The sequence below is a fragment of the Austrofundulus limnaeus genome, unplaced genomic scaffold, assembly GCF_001266775.1.
Source record: "Austrofundulus limnaeus strain Quisiro unplaced genomic scaffold, Austrofundulus_limnaeus-1.0 Scaffold49, whole genome shotgun sequence".
Lineage (NCBI taxonomy): Eukaryota > Metazoa > Chordata > Actinopteri > Cyprinodontiformes > Rivulidae > Austrofundulus > Austrofundulus limnaeus.
Genome location: NW_013952451.1, coordinates 863,509 through 869,348, shown reverse-complemented (window position 1 = coordinate 869,348; position 5,840 = coordinate 863,509). Strand labels below are relative to the sequence as shown.

The 5,840-nt window shown below is 39.4% G+C and overlaps 1 protein-coding gene across 1 annotated transcript in view; it reads right to left on the bottom strand.

The window, feature by feature from the left end:
• LOC106517492 (transcriptional activator GLI3) overlaps positions 1-5,840 on the bottom strand; it is a gene marked incomplete at its 3' end in the record, with an annotated part of 48,153 nt that overhangs the window by 28,105 nt on the left and 14,208 nt on the right.

The window sequence follows — 5,840 nt, the reverse complement described above, 5'->3', positions numbered from 1 at the left end:
CCCATCAACCCCTTCCTCCCCTCCTCACACACCCCACTCTCAACCAGTCAGGCCGGATTCATTAATTTTCCTGCCGCTAAGCACTTTATCAATGACTGGTGAGCGGCTAAGTCCGAAGTGAACTCTCTCTCTTTCAGCATTTCATGGTGATTAGGCCTGCGGATGTKCAGATCCGTCAGTCTAATTTACAGCCTGCTTTGGTGCTGCTGATTGGTTCTCACACCTGATGGTGCAGCTCAATAAACTGAAGTGAAACTTAAAAAAAACATTAAATTGACTTAGGGTGCACTTCATTTCACCCACTACCACGAATGGCAGGAGATCATTTAATTGCCTGTCTATGTGTGTTTTTCTGTCTGTTAGCACAATATCTCATGAACCACTAGAGCACTGAGTCAATTTAATGTTTTCATCTTGAATCTACAACTAATTAACTTTTTGAGTTCACACGATTCAAGATGACTGCTACAGCTAATTGACCCTACAAATATAGTTGTTAACTTAATGCCTTTTACAGATATTGAGCTAAAATTCGATATGGCAGTTGTAAAATAATGGTAAACTGTAAATTTGCAGCAGAAATAAAGACAAACCCATCAATTGAACCATGACCTGATTACTGCTGGTAAAGAGCAAAATCACAGCCAAAATTTGAACTAACATGGCTAAACATTTGTCATATTTTCCAGAAATTATGCTAATCTGTGAAAATCTGTAATAGTTTCCAACCGTGCCCCAGCCAAATGTATTCAAATCTAGTCAGTACTCTTTGACTTATCACAGGTAGAGAGGTGTTGGGAGTTACCTCACATCCATAAATCTGCTTTGGTCTCAGTTTAACACCTTCTGCTGGATGTCTACATTACAGGTTGAATCAGGGGCTGCACATGAGTGTGACGGATCGGGGTTAAATGAACAGCATGCCTGGAGCTTTGATGCTGCAGCTGGTAACACTTACAGTTCCTAACCCGTCACATTTGGATGTAAGGCCTTTTTACCAGCGAGCATGACAATCAGAATTCCAAACTACAAGCCAGATGCCATAAAAATAACAGGACACAACTGACTCCTTCATTTTCYTCCCACAGCGAGGGCTTGTTCCAGCCATATATTAAGTTACTGAGGGTAAAAGAAAATAAACTCAGTTCTATTTCAATTATTATCTAAACCCAAAATCCGACACTGTAATTATTTAAAATGACACCAGGTCACATGAAAATCCTCGTAAAGCTCACAAAGAATCCTTCTTTAATCCACCAATCGTTTTTGCTCCAAAATATTAGACCTGATCCTAACAGGAAGTGCAATATTGGTGAAAGTGTTTGCTTCATTTAAAGGTTTTAGTTCCTATTACCTCACCTTAAAATACAGGTAATACTTTATTTGGATGTTTAGAGCAGGCAAGGAAACAGGATCTGCTTTGTTGGTCAAACAGATTTAACCACTATTTGCCCAAAAGAGGCTGTAAGTTGAAGGTGAGCAAGGAAACAACAAAAAGTTTGATTAAAACGCTTCTGTAAAGATTTATAAAGAAAAAGGCTCAAATGAAAGAAATGCACATCTGAACAAAAACACAGAACACTTTCTTATTACAGAAACAAAAGGGAAAATGACATCCCAGCAAACCAATGGGCAGGTGGACTATCTTGGTAAAAACCTTCCCTTAATCCAATATGGCGGATTTCAAGATGGCTGCCATGTTCTGGATATAACCTATTACATGCTGGTTTATACAGTTATTCCCTTTTTATTTTTGTTACAGAAATGAAAGAGTGTCCTGTGTCTTTTGACTCATCACGTATTGTACATCTTGCTTGACCAATTCAGTAATGTACTAAAATTCTAGATTTTGAAGTGCCTGTGACTTGCATTTCCATGAAATACTAACATCAAAGAAAATACATTTATATTAAAGAAACAGCAAAATACACATGATTTTCACCATCATGTCACATAATTGGCATATTTTTCTTTTGAAATTGGCTCCGCTAAAGTGAAACAGGAAATGACATCAGAGGGTAACTCTTTAAGAAAAAAAGTTCCCTGGTTGTTTATTGAAACAACATTTGAAATGTGACTCTCTCATCTCTCTCTGACAGTGATTAAAATAATCTAAAGAAACATCAGATTCTTCTCTTCAGTCTGTGTTGTTAGCCATTGTAGCGCTGCACTGTTTACTTTCAGACATTCCCCTTTGACATCACTTCCTGTTATTTCACATGTAGATATCTCAACAACTGTTCATCTCAGCGGTGTGAAAACTTTTTTACTGCCATCTCAGCTGGGTGTGTGTGTGTGTGGGGGGGGGGGGGTGCTGAGGAGGTCAGAGGAGAGATTAGAGAGCGTACAGGGCTTCTTTTTTTTTTTGCTCTGGCAAATATGAAAGCATGTAATAATTTTTACCCTAACTATGCAGTCACCTTCAGACAAAAACAGATTTCAAATTACAAACTGGAATTCTGATATATATGGTTGACTTTGAATACATTTACTGGACAYGGGCCTTTATTAAGGAGACCCTAAAAAAACATGTCACTTGGTGAATGCCCCCCCCCCCCCCCATGTGTATTTCTTATTTGTTCCAAATATTCATTTTCATATCAATATGAAAGATGAAGACATCCAAACGTTTAGCTGACTATGTTTATGCTAAGTAATTAATTTGAATGTGAACACCGACATAAAGGTTTCTTTATCTTCCAAATCTGCTTTCCAAAAGCCAACCAGTTGGAATTGAGGGCGAATGAAAAGAACAGGGAAAACAGAAGAAAAGACAACATAATAAATCCTCCTGTCAGACTCAGGACACTTCCTCCTGGTAGGAGTGGGGGGACAGATGCTTGTCGACAAACAAACAGAATGGTAGAATAATCAACTGGTGTTTCTCTACTTTATTGGTTTATGACTTTATGTGGCCTCTGGTCACCCCTGAGCCTGTCTGAGGCAGTAAGATCCCACAGAACAGCAGATTCAGCAGGGAGGGGAAAAAAGAAGTTAGTGGATGGGCTCAAATGGTTTCTCTCAGAGCAAGCTTATATTTAAGATGGTCATAGCTTCTAACCCTGACCCTTCACTCTGGCATTTTTGTTTCATAGTGTCAGTAAAAAGGACCTCAGTCTTCTTTGAAAAGCCACTGTGATGGTCGGAATGAACTGTCAAATTATTTCTTTTAAATCTCTAAGACTGAGACGTTCATCAGAGACTGATGTACACATCGTCTTTTTTTTTTTTTTGAAGGATGAGCTCTTGCTTTCTGGAAGATGATGGAAACTGTAAATACATGCTGAAAAGCTTTTGAATATTTATTTGTCTCCACTGCAATCAACCAGGCTTAATGACTTGATGGATTTATCTGTGTATCATTTAAAAAGGTGTACACTGATGGAATATGGTTGTATTGCAGGACTATTTAAAGGGGCAATATTATGTATTTCTCAGGCATATATTTAAATAATAATAAAGTATCTATGTCACCTTTAGTTGTTATTAAAATGCAGTTTTTATGTTTAAATAGAAAATAAACTTGTTTTCTCATCACTTCCTCTTCTAAACACCTTGAAATTGGCCTCTGTCTCTTTAAGAACCACCTTCCGCTTCTGTCCCGCTCATTTCAGTGCGGTGGGAGCTATGATGCGGTTTACTTGGCATCTGAAGGTATTTAGAATCTGAAAGGAGCTTCACTGAGTGAGAAGTAGTGTTAAGAGCTCAGCAGACAGTTTCACTTTCAGTTTCACCAGTTGTTTGCTTTGCTGCTGCTGAGAGCCTGCAGGAGTCATGGGCGGGGTGTGTGGGGTGGGGAGGTGTGCTCTGTGATGAGGAAGCTCAGCTTGGAGTCACAGCCCACAGGCGGAGATGGTCCCAAAAGGCGGTTCTAGTCCCAACCGGTMGTTTTTGCTCCCCTGCCTGGCTGCCTCAGGACACTACAGGATTTCTCAAACATGCATGAATGAGTCAAAATAAGACTTTGGGCATGTTTTTGATGAGAGGATAACATTATAACATGAAATAAAGCTCAAAAAAGTTTATTTTACATGATATAGCCCCTTTAACAGGCAGCCTGCGGGCCACACCAGGGACTGTGGGTGATTTCGATCCATCCCACCAATGACCCTTCCCATGATTTTATTTTTACTTCATTTAATATAAACATAAAATGTAAATCAGTTTTAAATTAATGATTCAATGCAAGAAAAAAACTAATTTTAAAAGTAAAAAGTAATAATACTTATTCCTTTAGATCAGGGGTGTCAAACTCCAGTCCTCGAGGGCCGCTATCCTGCATGTTTTAGAGGTTTTCCAGCTCCAACACACCTGATTCAGTGATTGAATAAACTCTTCAAATTGGGCAGAAGCCTGTTAATCACCCAGCGATCAAAATCAGGTGTGTTGGAGCAAGAAAACCTCTAAAACATGCAGGATAGCGGCCCTCGAGGACWGGAGTTTGACACCCCTGCTTTAGATAATGCAGTGTTTCCCTACCCTCACTGAGAAATGTCAACCCCCATACCACATCTGGCCCCTATGCAATTTAGTTGTATAGAACTGTTGTGAATGTTGTGTGGAGGTAGCTAGAACAGTACTGTTTTGTATAATATTGTATTGTATAWATCATTTTATATTGCATTGTATCATTTTGTACTATAACATTTTGTACTGCATCATACTGTATTGTACTGTATTATATTGTATCAGTTAAAAACAATTTTAACAAAAGTTTATTTTGAAGTTTTACATCATTTTTTTCTGTCCATAATTGATTTTGCTGACTTTAAAAATGGTTTCAATCATTCAAGTACAAGTGCAACCTTTTTTTTTACAAAGTACTGCAGAGGCCAGCAACTTTTGTTTTTCCGGTGAAGCTTAATGTTATTGTAGCTGCATATTCAACTTCTATAAGTGTCAAACATATCATTTGGTCAGGAAACCTCTTCCACAACTGCCAGAACCAGAACCAAAACTGGCATAGTGGGAAGAAAATATATGTTGTTTGTYGTTTTAAAAGAAAATTCTTGTACTTTGAAAAACGATCATCTTACAAATAGGACGAGTAAAAAATAAAAACAAAATAAAAACACAGATGCAGTTCCATTATACCTWAGCTCTGCTGGCCTCTCCACAGCTTACAGAGGTCTTCAGGCGGTGGCTTATGTGCATATTCCAGCAGTGAAGAAGAACGGGGGGGGCCCCAGCAGGCAGATTTGGGGCTGGCCACGAGTGCCAGACAAGAAGAGGCCAAGCAGAGTGGGGCTGGACAACTAAGGTTTCCCTCCGCCCTGCGTAGCAGCGARGCTAAACTAATCTTGTGCCTCAGGCCACTGAGAGGGGGCTCTGCCAAAGTCTGTCGTCCTGCTGCTGCAGGAAATTGCCTTCAGTGCAGAGGTCCATGCAATGGCCATGGCTTCTTCAAACTCTGGGCACCAACGTGTGCAGATTCAAACTCTAATCTACAGGTAGCTTCTTGTAGATTTGTTAGCAATGGYCTTTGCATCCTCTTTTATGCATTCGTCCTTATATGCAAGTTTTTGGAAAACGAACCATACAAGTGTTTTTAACTGTTTTCCTGTGTGGGGTTGTTTGTCAGACTTTATAGCACCTCCTTCATTGTACTGTTTGACCCATAAGAGCAGCCAGAGCTCCCATGAGATCCCTTATCCTACCCCCATCAGTTCATTCTCATTAGCCCCAACAGGCAGAGCAGGCKAACGTGAAGGGGCCCTCTTTGGAAACCATTAAATAACTATGACACAGATCATGCTAAAGCAATGGTAAGCAAACTGTCTAAAATGACAACCAACTTGTTTCTGGTTAAATAAATAAAAGAATAAATAAATGAATAAATG